The sequence below is a fragment of the Panthera uncia genome (assembly GCF_023721935.1).
Source record: "Panthera uncia isolate 11264 chromosome C1 unlocalized genomic scaffold, Puncia_PCG_1.0 HiC_scaffold_3, whole genome shotgun sequence".
NCBI classification, from domain to species: domain Eukaryota; kingdom Metazoa; phylum Chordata; class Mammalia; order Carnivora; family Felidae; genus Panthera; species Panthera uncia.
Genome location: NW_026057584.1, coordinates 72983826 through 72997152, shown reverse-complemented (window position 1 = coordinate 72997152; position 13327 = coordinate 72983826). Strand labels below are relative to the sequence as shown.

General features: G+C 37.7%; 1 non-coding gene across 1 annotated transcript; it reads left to right on the top strand.

Annotated features, from left to right (window-relative positions):
- The first annotated feature begins 11651 nt into the window (after window positions 1–11651).
- On the top strand, window positions 11652–11736 carry TRNAL-UAG (transfer RNA leucine (anticodon UAG)). The gene has a single exon. It is a non-coding gene; the product is annotated as a tRNA-Leu (tRNA).
- Window positions 11737–13327: the final 1591 nt, after the last annotated feature.

The window sequence follows — 13327 nt, the reverse complement described above, 5'->3', positions numbered from 1 at the left end:
AATATCCACATTAATAGGGCTTCATGGTAAGCAATGAATGTAAAAATATCCCAAGTATTCTATTTTGATCAACAGAGTAAGTCTCCACCCCTACCAAATATTTTGTTTATGGAAGAATGGAGAGCTTTGGTTTCTTTCTTTTTATCCCCTATGAATGGACATTCTAGTGAGGGTTGCATTACCTAGAGTATAAGGGCAAATTATAGTATTAGAAAGAACACTGTACTGGAAATCAAGGAATGTGAGTTCTAATTAAAACTCTGTCAAGAACTGACTGAGTGCCAAAGAAAGTCAATTCTTCTCTATGGTCCTTAGTTCCCTCATTTTGCAAAATCAAGAGCTAACTTTAGAATTTCCCTAAGTTCTCACCAGGTCTAAGGCAATATAGAATAATGTTTAAGAGACTGTCTTCAGTGATATGTACTGGTTGTGTAAATCTGGCAAATTATTAACTTTTTGTGCTCCCAATTCCATATTGAGAAAACTGGGATAATAATAATGTATACCACATTGGATTATTGGTAGTTACCTGTAAGTTAATATGTGTCAAGAGTCTAACACACTCCCAATAATAATGATGGAAATGATGACGATAATAATAGTGGTGATGTTGATAGTGATGATGATTTTATGAACTGAGCATCATGAGAGAAGTTATGGTAAAAACATTTGGATCATCTACAAGCTGTATAAAATCCTAGAAAATATGAAATATGATTAGATATACTGGTCAAAGGAGAAATTCATTTGAGAAACTTTGTAATATAAGTCTCATCTGTATTTACCATTTTTGAGACAACTTGTGCCTCAGACATTTAATCGTTGGGTCACTAAATCCTCAGTTCTATTAACTGCTTTAAATACCAAATTACATTAAGCCTAAACATTGTATTTCAAGGATAGGCATTCAAAAACAGTCAAATATAAGTTTTCTATTAGACATAGAGACTCCTTGAGAGTGATACCAACTCTATTATTCCTTGTCTTGTTCTTGTCCAATGGTATGCATCAGACCATGCTTCTTTTAACATCCTCACTCAGAAATGTTTGCTTCTCAATCATTTAGTCATAAAATGTTAATCCTTGAAGAATGGTCCACTCATCCAAATGGATTATTATAAAAACATGAGACTAGCATGCAGAACATATGAAGGCAGATCAAAAGATCTGCATTGTATTTCTTACTCTTTCCATTTTGTCTCACTCTGTCAAGATTCTGGATTGTTCAGTGCCCACATATGACATTCTTAAAAGTTACGAGAACACTACCCATCCATTCTCTACATCATTTGAAGAAAAACAAGAATTTATAGCTGATAGTTCATCTGCAGATTCTCAGATCCACTTTTCTTGAGGTAACTAAAATATTGCAGTTCTTCAAAATGTGAAAATAAAGTGTTCCTGGTACCTTTCTTCACTTCCCTTTTTTCTCTCTCTCTCAAGAACAGAGCCACCATTCAATACTCTTTTATGAATCCATTCTCAGAAACATTTAGTCACATACTCCTACAAAAAAAAAAAAAAAAGACTCTTCACAAGTCAATGAATTAATCCATGTACCACCTGGAAATGGAAATTCTTAATACCTAGGTCCATAACCCTTCTGCCCAGATGGCAGTTTCACCCCTGAATTTAGCTGGTCCATTGGTTCTCTTCTGATTCATGGTACCTGCTTTCTCTTTAGTGTAGCCATTCCCCGGAGGAGCCTAGTCCAGTGACTGACAACAATGCAGCAACTTGGGCAGACCTCCAGGAAGTACTGCTTTGCCAAAAGATGGTGAAACTCTAGCTTGATGTTCTTCCCTTCAAGTCCATGTTGTCCTCACAATCCTTGTGGGGGTGGGGTGGGTGTAAGATTTAAAACCACTCTCCTTTGCAGAAACTCTGTAGTTAATAATTGACTGGAGCTATTACCAATGCACTAGACTCACACAAACCAATGAGAGATGATAGAGCAACACGGTAAAGGATGCAGTTATTTTTAATAAAAGGTACAGTGGTTTTAAAAACAACTGTCAAACTCAACCACGCTTTTCCTGGGAAAGGCAAATCAAATGTGTTTGTGTTGTTAAACATATTTTCTATACTCTCTCCCAGTTCAGGGGGACAAAATCAGCCCTCAGCAAAATTATAGTAAGTTTTTTTTTTGGGGGGGAGGGGTTATCTAATCTCTTCTTTTGTCCATCCAATGCCCAAGGATAAACAAGTTCTTTTTTTAAATATACTGTAAACTGCAAGCAGATATTCAATCATGTTAAAATTTTGTGTGAGAACAGCGTAAATTGGCTCAAAGTGAGGGCCTGAATTGTTTTCCTGCAAATAAAGTATATGAGCTTTAGTAAATAGACTCAGTGACTTCTATTTTGGGTACTTAGAAGTTCATTTTTACTTATTGGATGGATGTTATTTTTTCAAAATTTGAGATTCTTGAATTAGTGAGCTGGCGTTGCTAATGAGCACATTTATCATCGCCTTGTAGTCTCTTAGTCATCTCCATGTCTACTATTTCTGTCACGAAATATAAACACGCAAAGATCAAAGGCTCTGTCTAAGCCAATTCGCACAGGTCTAGCTAGGCATGAGCCATATAACAAGCACAGTCTTAATGCAGGGTAAAAGCAATAAAAGAGATTTTAACAACAACAACTCAAATTTGTAATGGAAAATAAAACTAGTATCTTCCAGCTTGGCATAGAGCTCCATGAGGACAAAAATAGTGACTCACTTACCTTTTTGTCCTCAACAGTGAATACAGCATCTGGCATATTATATATTAGTCACCTTAATCATTAATTGTTGATAATGAAAAAATAAAGGAGATCTTTTTAATGGACTCATAACACAATGTGGCACAGTGTAATGGCTAGAATACTTACCCGTTGTGAGTCTTTTCCATTGTCTGTAAATCGAGTTCAATAATATCTATCCAAGAGGGTAATTGTAGGACCTATACTGATACAGGACCTGTCCCATGGCAGGTACTATTTGCTGAACTGGAATCTTAGATACTTTAAAATACATTAATAGGGAAAGAGACAGCATGAGCTTCACACACTCACAGAGTTTGTTTAGATCAGAATAGCTTGCGACAAGAAGGGGAGGTGGACTTTCCCTCGATATGGGGAATATTTATAGGTAGTCTCCATTCCTTAGTTATGGAGACTATATTTATTAACACTAAAGGATTTGATAAGAACAACTTGCAACAGACCATATTCTTAAATCTGTATAATTGCTCCCTGAGCTATTGGGCACTGAGTCATCCAGAAGCACTAGGGGCACAATTGAAATTTAGGTCTATAAACCCCCTTAGGCCAGCATCCTCAATCCTGCTCAGCTAAGAGACAACTTTAATGAATCTATACAACCATTTTCATATTCAAGGGCTTAAATATCCATTTTGGAGTATCCAACTCTCTCTCGTTTTCCTTTTATTTTTTCTTTTAGACACAATTTTGATTTTAACAGATTCATTTGCAACTGCATCAAGAAAATGATTAAGTAAGTCAAAAGAAAATTTTATCATAATCAGTTAAATTTATTATTTAATAGCTATAGAAATGAATTTAATGTGGACAGAAAAATGTGTCATCAAAAAACCATGGTTTCTAAGCCAACCTTGTCCCCTATTACGGTGGTGAACTGTGAAAGTGGCTAGGACTATTCTATTCAGGTTTCACAAAATACAGAGTATGCTTTTACCCAATTAATAAACTGATAAATTTAGAGTATATAAAGTGTTCCTCTTTTATAAAGGAATCGGAGCCCAAGGTTAGTGAAATAAACAACTTACCAAAGCAACAGCAACAAAAACAAAGAAACCAACTTCTTTTATGTTCCTCACTGTGACAAAAGGTTACAGTGACGGGGCTGATGATATTTATTAAATTTCCCAGGTTGACACACTGGAACCACTTGTTTACCACAACAAGAGAGCACTCCATGTCCTCCAGATTTTATTTTTAATTGTTGGGGAGGGTAAACACATCTCCTGCTCTAAAGAGGAACATTGTGTGCTGTGGGAGACATTCATTGTCTTACTACCTAAGTAACTTAAAGAATATTCTTCAGGTCTTACTGGTATTCACGTAGAAGCACTGTTTGATGGTAATCAACTTATTTCTTGCATTGGAACAGGCACTATCATGCTTTCCCACTGTTCGATATTATTCTTGCAGGGTTCCAGGAATTGTGCCCAGCGTGATGTCTCAAGAGCAATAGAAAAATAACCTTGTTTTGCATGACTTTTTTTTTTCCATTTTAGAGCTACCATAACAAATTATGAATAGCAAATAACTTTTTTTTTTAATTTACCAAACTTCTCTCCGTCAAAGTTATTAGTACCAACTGCAGCCATAGGAGAAAATAAATCATAAACAGTGAGGTGGATAAAGAGAGAGTGGGTATTTTTGTCACTGCAATCAAATGGAGCACTGAGGCATGTAAGAAAACAGCAATTGCTTCTGACCAGAACCACTAATCCCCCATGGTTGCTCTTGTACTCAAAAACTCTTCAGGGTTGACCTCCTCCTTCATAATCAAAGTATGTGCCTGCCTGATGGTATGATTTGAGGAGTACTTGGAGTCTCTCTGGCCCCCAAATATTCACCTTGTCAGTTTTTATGGCCCATTATTAATATTCCATTGTGGAGGTTGTATTCCTTGGGGTTAAGACCTATGGCTTATTAGCATAGTGATACTCCTGAAACCCATAAACGGCAGGCCATTATCCAAACTTCCTGTACATCTTAGAGGTAATGCCTTCTCAAGAGTGAGCTCCTTTGGAGTTCTGCTCTGTCTCCTAAGGTAACTAGATCAGTGCTCTCTAACTTTGGTGTATACACAAATCATCTGGAGATCTTGTTAAAATACAGTTCCTGATTCAGTAGGTCGGGGGTTGGGCCTAAGATTTGCTCTGTTTATAATAAGTTCCCTGATGCTGTTGCTGCTGATCTATAGGCCAGACTTGGAATAGCAAGTTCGTAGTCTTTTACCAAAGTCTCCTAGCTTGGGACACAAGACAAGGGGTCAGCAAGCCTATATTGTAAAAGGACAGACAGTAAATATTTTAAATTGTTTTATTGTTTATTATTTTTGAGAGAGAGAGAGAAAGAGACAGAGAGCAAGCAGGAAAGAGGCAGAGAGAGAGGGAGACACAGAATCAGAAGTAGGCTCCAGGCTCTGAGTGCTCAGAACAGAGCCCAATGCGGGGTTCGAACCCACAGAACGCAAGATCATGACCTGAGCTGTAGTCGGCCACCCAGGCGCCCCAAGACAGTAAGTATTTTAGATTTGTAGGTTACAGGGTCTTCACTGAAGCCATTCATTTGGGCCATTGTAGCAACAAACTATCCACAGACCGTACAGAATTAGGCATGGCTATTATAATAAAGTGTTTGAATAATACTTTATTTACCAAAACAGGCAGCAGGGCAGATTTGGCCCACAGGCCATGGTTTGTGGACTCCTGCTCTAACCATGCCTATTCAAGGCATGGAACAAACCATTCAGAATTCAAGCACGAGAGCAACCAGGAAGCAAAACTGTGAGTTTTAAGACCATCACGGAAAATGTGGAATTGCCTTCGGAAGCGTAGCCTGGTGCTCTAAACAGACAGAACACAAGAAGTGGAGTCACCAGAGTACCCAACCACTTACCACTTTACAAGTTTACACATAATTTGCCTTGTGCTCATTTTGGGTTTACCCTGGCAGAATAAGGGACCTAGGAGTAGGAAAGGGACAAGTTTGTATCCTGTGAACTCAGACCCCAACCACCAGCCTTTTGTTGATACAGGGAAAAATCAATTAAAAAAATGTTTTTTGGCAGCCAGGAGGAGAAAAGATTTTCCTGAAGAGCACTGTGAGGTTCACTGTGCAAGCCACACACATGGCCCTCCCCTTTGTCCTGCTGACTCTTGTACTTAAACACTCCACTTGACAGCTTAGGCATGTTGACACTCTAGTAGGCATTCTCGTATGCCCAGATGCATTCATTTACACATCAGATATTTACCGAGCATCAATGTTGTAGCTGGGATAACCAGTACTCCTGAAGAAAACATTGATAAGACAGTCCTGACCCCTGCCCTCAGAGTTTATGTTGTAGTGGGGGCTTTAGACAAATAATCACATCATTAAGCTTCACTATCATAAGACCCAGGAGGGCAGGAATACTGGTGCTGTGAGCAATAATAGGGCAGACATGTAGCTGAACTGTGACCTGAAGAATGAGCAGCTGTTAACCAGGGTTGAAAGAAGATGCAAAGAGCCTCAGGGGGAGAGAAGTGTATGGCAATAGTCTGGAAGCAAAAGAAACCATGTATGTCAGAAGAACTGAAAGGCATTTAGTAAGACTGAAATAGAGTAGAAGTAGGGAATGGTGAGAGATAAGACAAAACAGTATGCAAAACCCAAATAATAAAAAGTCTTATAAATACGGCGACCTTATAATCTATCAACTAAAGCAGAACACATTTGTGAGTGAAGGGAGGGACTGTTAATTATGCTGAAATAACAAGCATAAACAGAGACTATTCCAGAAAAGTGAGATATTTGGTCAGCTTACTTTTAAACCATATGAAGGAGATAGGTCTGTATCAAAGCTCAATGGGAAGCTGTTAAATATTTAAGGCAAGTGATGACATGACCATATTTGTGCTTCAAAATAATTTTTCTGTACACCTTACAGCAAAATTAGAGACATTATTAGGCAACTACTACAATGTCCAAGTGGGGGATAATGGTAGCCTCAACTAGAGTTGTGACATTAGGCGTGAAAGAAGTGGACAGAGTCAAGAGCTACTTGGGACTTAGAATCTGCAGGACTCAGAACTGATTGGATTGGCCACTGGGGGGAGGTGGCAAGGTCAATGTGGAAAGGGGAAGTCAAGGATTAATTTTTGGTCTCTACTCTGAGCAAATGAATTCACAGTGCTGACATTCAATAAGATTAGGAAGCATAGAAGTCACTATAGATTTGGTGGGATTATTATGAATGAAGCTTTATATATTGTAAGTTTGAAAGGTTATGGAATAGTCCAGTGGAAATTTCCAGTAGTCAATCAGCTACATATATGAATATGAAACACACAAGAAAAGATCAGGATGGAGATGTGATTAGATGGTCATCGCCTTGTAGATAGTAATTGAAATCATAAATTGTCCACGTAGAATGTGCACCATGAGAAAAGAAAAGAAACTAAGCTGATATGACAATTCACAGGCTCCAGACTAAGACATGCAAAAACATTAACTTCCTTTATTTTTGGAAACATTACATTACATTTTACACCCTCTCAATAAGCATCCTGGTTGAGTGAATTCCTCTATGAACAGTTACCATTTATTAAGTGCATGTTCTACAAAAGGCATTTATATAGCCAGACACCTAGTACGCTGCTTCTTGTATCTCTGATGTGAATTGATATCCAGACCATGTAAGATCCTTAGCAATAGACCAAGCTATGCTCAATCTAGAACTTCTGCTAAAAGAGGTAGTGATCTAAAATGGTCATTTTTACAAAAATGAGACCAAGAGTATGACCTCTGAGACTATCAGGACAAAATGAGGAACTTTTCTCCCTCCCAATAGTCTGTATTGGAGATACCCTCTTATCTGTTCCCAGGACAACACAAATGTAATTCCATCCCAGCAGTTGCCACTCTGTACTGTATCATCCGTTTCCTTGCCATTTTCCCCATGAACTGGAAACATTTGATGGCAGGGACTGTATCTTGTTAATTTCTGTGGCCCAAGGCCAAGAATAGTGCCTGATAGGTAATAAGACTCTTCAAATATTTGTTGAACGAGGAGAGAATGGGAGAAAAGAAAGACGTTTATAGTATCTTCTTCTCCAATGTTCTTCCTGGTATGTTTTTATTAACCTTGTCCTTGTTACTTGTAGGAAAGAACAATTTTGGTAAATTAAAGAAGACTTTGGGTTCAGAGTGGTGTGTCAATCCCCTGTGTACATCATAGAATCTGGTATCAGGATCCCTGAAAACTTTTGATTGGATAGGAAAAATCAACTATGTAGAAGAGAAGCCCAGTGGACACTAAATATCAAATGCTAATGAGAAAGAAACACCTCAAACAGTGAAACTACTCCTGTGGTATAGGATCTCATAAGTAGGGACTCACAGGCACATTTCTAGCTTGTGACCACGGTAAGTTAAATAACAAACAAGTCAGTGCTCCAATTTCCTTAATTATAAAATAAAGATACAATTCTCTTTCAGGCTACTAAGGGTGACTAAAGACATTTGTGTAAAGTACCATCACATGATGATGCAGGCCTACCCTGTACCACATCATGTCAATAATTAGGTGCCGGTGCAGACAAGGCACCTAATAAATGTAATCATTAATGTGGGTTGTGTTTTAAAATGTTGGCCATCACACACAATGCTTTTGTTTTATTGATTTGGTCAATAATGGCTAGTTTCTCAGTGCTGATAAAAATGTGTCATGGGCTTCACCAAACCTTGACAAAGAAAGAAACAGGAGAAGAGGAAAAATGGAATAGAGAACAAGAGAATAAGTGTGTTCAAAGGAGATTACTAACATCATAAAATTGTCAGTGGTTCCCTATTGCAGAAATGTAAATTCTAAGAGGTTAGCAGATTTTCTGGAAACAACCAAAGCATCTAACTTAGGGAATGAGAAACTAGAAAGTGGAATGTGAGGTTTTCATCCTTTGTGCATGTAGAGTTTCTCATCAAGAATGGACAGAATAAGACTGTACATTTAACATGGAAACATCTGATTGTTTGTCCTGACAAATTTTTTGCAGTAAATCATGTAGTGCTCAATATCATTCATCATCAGGAAAATACAAATCAAAACCACTATGAGATACCAACTCACACCTGTCAGAGTGGCCAAAATTAACAACACCAGGGAAAAACAGATGTCGGTGAGGATGTGGAGAAAGGGGAATCCTCTTGCACTGTTGGTGGGAATGCAAACTGGGGCAGCCACAGTGGAAAACAGTATGGAGGTTCTTCAAAAAGTTGAAAATAGAACTTCCTTACAACCTGGCAATTGCACTACTGGGGCACTCCTGGGCATTTACCAGAAGGATACAAAAATACAGATTTGAAGGAGTACACGCATCCTCAATGCTTATAGCAGCATTATCGACGATAGTCAAGCTATGGAGAGAGCCCAAATGTCTGTCAACTGATGAATTGATAAGGAAGATGTCATATATATATTGTAAAATATATATATATGTATATATATATATATATACATATGAATGTCATATATATATATACATATATATAATGGAATATTACCCAGCCATCAAAAAGAATGAAATCTTGCCATTTACAATGGCACGGATGGAGCTAGAGCACATGATGCTAAGCAAAATAAGTCACTCAGAGGAAGGCAAGTACCACATGATTCCACTCATTTGTGAAATTTAAGAAACAAAACAGATGAACATATGGGGGTGGGGTGAGGAAGAGAAATACAAACAACCCATGAAAGACTCTTAAAAATAGATATGAAACTGAAGGTTGATAGAGGAAGGTACGTGGGAGATGGGCTAGATGGGTGATGAGTATTAAAGAGGGCACACGTTGTGATGAGCAGTGGATGTTGTATGTAAGTGATGAATCACTGAATACTACTCCTGAAACTAGTATTCCACTGTATGTTAACTAGAATTTAATAAAAATTTGGAAATCAAATTTTGAAGAATTTTGAAGAACCACTAATGTTTTTGCAAGAGACTTTATATAGGGAATGAAATAGAAGGTTCAAAATTTTGAACCTGGAGAACTGATTATGTAATTTTATCAAATTGGAAAAGTTAGGAAAGTAAGACAGCCAGTTTCTGGAAAAAAAGTAATGCGTTCAATTTTCCAAATGTTAAGTTGGAGATGAGAGTTTAAAAAATTTTAAAAAGCATTTTGTGGTTGAGTTCCTTTGGGTAATATTTGGTTAATAGGTTTCTTTATCACAGAACTTCTCAGTACCTTTAATAAACTAAGGTGCAAGAGGAATTTTAAGAGGGAAGACATAGCATATTATTTAAACTTAGTTGATTACAGACCATCTCACTGAGCTTGATGTTCTCTTCTATGTTATAGTATTTACTAAAGTTCACATTTCAGATACTGTGGCAGTGTCACTCAAGAGGAGTAGAGCCTGGGTTTGAAAGTGATTGGGCTGAGGGCACCTGGGTGGCTCAGTCATTTAAGCGTCTGACTTCAGCTCAGGTCACGATCTCACAGCTTGTGAGTTCAAGCCCCGCATTCGGCTCTGTGCTGACAGCTCAGAGCCTGGAGCCTGCTTTGGATTCTGTGTCTCCCTCTTTCTCTGCCCCTCTCCCGCTCACACTCTGTCTCTCTCTGTCTCTCTCTCTCAAAAAATAAACATTAAAAAATTTTTAAAAAGAAAGTGATTGGGTTGATTTTAATGTAGTCATATGTTAAGAAAATATCCTAGGACTCCAGAGTCTTAGTCCTGACTGTGAGAGAACTACCAGTTCATAAAGATCGATCCTAACCCAGAGAGGCAGATATAGGAATCCTGAGATGAAAGCAAGCTCCTTGGTGGCTCAGCAATCAGTGTTATCAAATACCAGTTTGGATGGCCATGGAACTTTCTAGGGTTATTGATATGTTCTGTCTCTTGATCTGAGTGATGGTTACATACTTATGTTTAAGTAAAATTGTCAAGCTGCACATTTAAGAGTTGTAAATTTTGCTATACGTTAGTTAGACCTCAAATTTTTTTTTAGGAAAAAGACTAATTGTCCTTGGTTGTCAGAGAAAGCAGTTGGTAAATAAAGAAAACGTTTAAAATATATTTTCTTTATTGACAAAATAAGCAAATCTCATCACCTGTGATACCCCATATGTCCCCCCGCCCACTCTCATGCCTCACACCTTATTAACCAGAAGCATAAAGTTACAAGAGTCCAGAAATTTATCACACAGGATAAAATAGAGTCTGAATAATGATATTAGTACATCTTAGCCCTTGGTCTTCAAAAAATAATAAGGTTAGCTAAAATCTATTGAGTGCCCAGGAATATAGAGCTCAGCATGCATTAATCCATTTAATCTTCACAATAACCCTGGAATATAGGTACTACTATTTTTCCATATTACAGATGAAAAAAACTGAGACATAGTAAATTGTCTAGATTATATTAACTCTAAGCAGACTGGCTCCAGCACTGCACTTTTTACTATTATACTGTACAGTCTCTCAACAAAGATGGTCATTGCCATTGAAATCCAAATTTACATAAGAACTATAACATTGTCTTTTTATTGAGAAACCTGGGCTTGCTTCTATCACACTCAGATCTTCATTTGATCTCTAGATTGTACTTTCTTTTTTTTTTTTTTAATTTTTTTTTTAACGTTTATTTATTTTTGAGACAGAGAGAGACACAGCATGAACGGGGGAGGGGCAGAGAGAGAGGGAGACACAGAATCGGAAGCAGGCTCCAGGCTCTGAGCCATCAGCCCAGAGCCCGACGCGGGGCTTGAACTCACGGACCGCGAGATCGTGACCTGAGCTGAAGTCGGACGCTTAACCGACTGAGCCACCCAGGCGCCCCTAGATTGTACTTTCTAAGTATGCAGTATGTATTTGGCAGTTAAATTAGAATGCACACCAGGGACGCCTGGGTGGCTCAGTCGGTTGAGCGCCTGACTTAGGCTCAGGTCATGATCTTACAGGTCATGAGTTCGAGCCCCGTGTCAGGCTCTGTGCTGACAGCTCAGAGCCTGGAGCCTGCTTCTGCTTCTGTGTCTCCCTTTCTCTCTGCCCCTAACCCACTCGCATTCTGTCTCTGTCTCTCTCAAAAATAAATAAACATTAGAAAAAAAAATTTAAATGCACACCGGACATGACACCAAAAGCACAGGCAACAAAAGCAAAACAGACAAGTGAGACTACATAAAGCTAAACAAACTTCTGTACAGTAAAGAATCTGCAGAGGGAAAGGCAGCCTATAAACTGGGGAAAAGTATTTGCAAACCATATGTAGGTTAAGGCATTAATATCCAAAATATATAAGGCACTCTTAAAACCCGTAGCAAAAGAACAACAGCAACAACAAGAAAACAAATAATCCAATCAAAAAAATGGGCAAAATAGATATTACTCCAAAGAAGACATACAAATGGCCAACAGGAATATGAAAAGATATTCAGCATTAATAAACAACAGGTGAGTGCAAATCAAAACCACAATGAGATATAACCTCACTTCTTTAGACTGGCTATTCTAAAAAAAAAAAAAAAATACAAGTATTGGAGATGATGTGGAGAAGTTGGGAAAGCAAAAAAGTTCAGCCACTATGGAAAACCGTATGGACGTTTCTCAAGAAGTTAAAAATACAACTATTTCGTGATCCACCAATTCCATTTCTAGATATATATTCAGAAGAATTCAAATCTGCACTCAATGTTCATTTTACCATTATTTACAACGTCTGATCTATGGAAATAACTTGAATGTTTATTGATGGATAAAAGGATAAGGAAAATGTGGTATATACATACAATGGAATACTATTCAGCCTTAAAAAGGAAGGCAATCCTACCATATGTAACAACATGGTAGAATCTGGAGAACATTATGCTAAGTGAAATATGCCAGTCACCAAAAGACAGATATTGCATGATTCCATTTGTGTGAGGTATCTAAAATAGTTAAACTCATAGAAACAGAGAGTAGAATGGTGGTTTCCAGGATCTGGGGGAGAGGGGAAAAGGGAGGAGTTGCTGAACAAATGGTACAAAGGTTTAGTTATGCAAAATGAGTAAGTTCTAGAGATCTATTGTACAACATTGCGCTTATAGTTTACAATATTTTATTGTACACTTTAAAATGTGTGAAGAAAATAGATCTCATGTTCAATGTTCTTAGTACAATAACAAAAAAAAAAAAAGAGGAGCTGTCATTACACATTGTATAATTAGATCATTCCATTTACTCAAGCTTTATATCTCATCCTTCAATGTTCAATAATCTGTTAAGTAACAGTAGGCAAATTCTCTTATCTCAGTCTTCCTTTGTTTAACTCGTTGTTATACTTTATAAAGAAGCTCAGAATAAAAACAATAATAAAAAAAAAATTAAGTTAAAGCCCACAGGTGAATCAGGAGAAATTATGAAATCAGCATTTAGTCAACCCTTAAAAGCCTGTCTCAAGTGTCACCTCCTCTGCAAAGTATTCTCTAGATTCCAAGGCTGGATGAATTTCTCCTTCCTCCCTGTTCTTATAGCTATGTGGCTGTGGGCTATGTTAGCATTTATTACACTAAATATTACATTTCTAACTCCACATAAG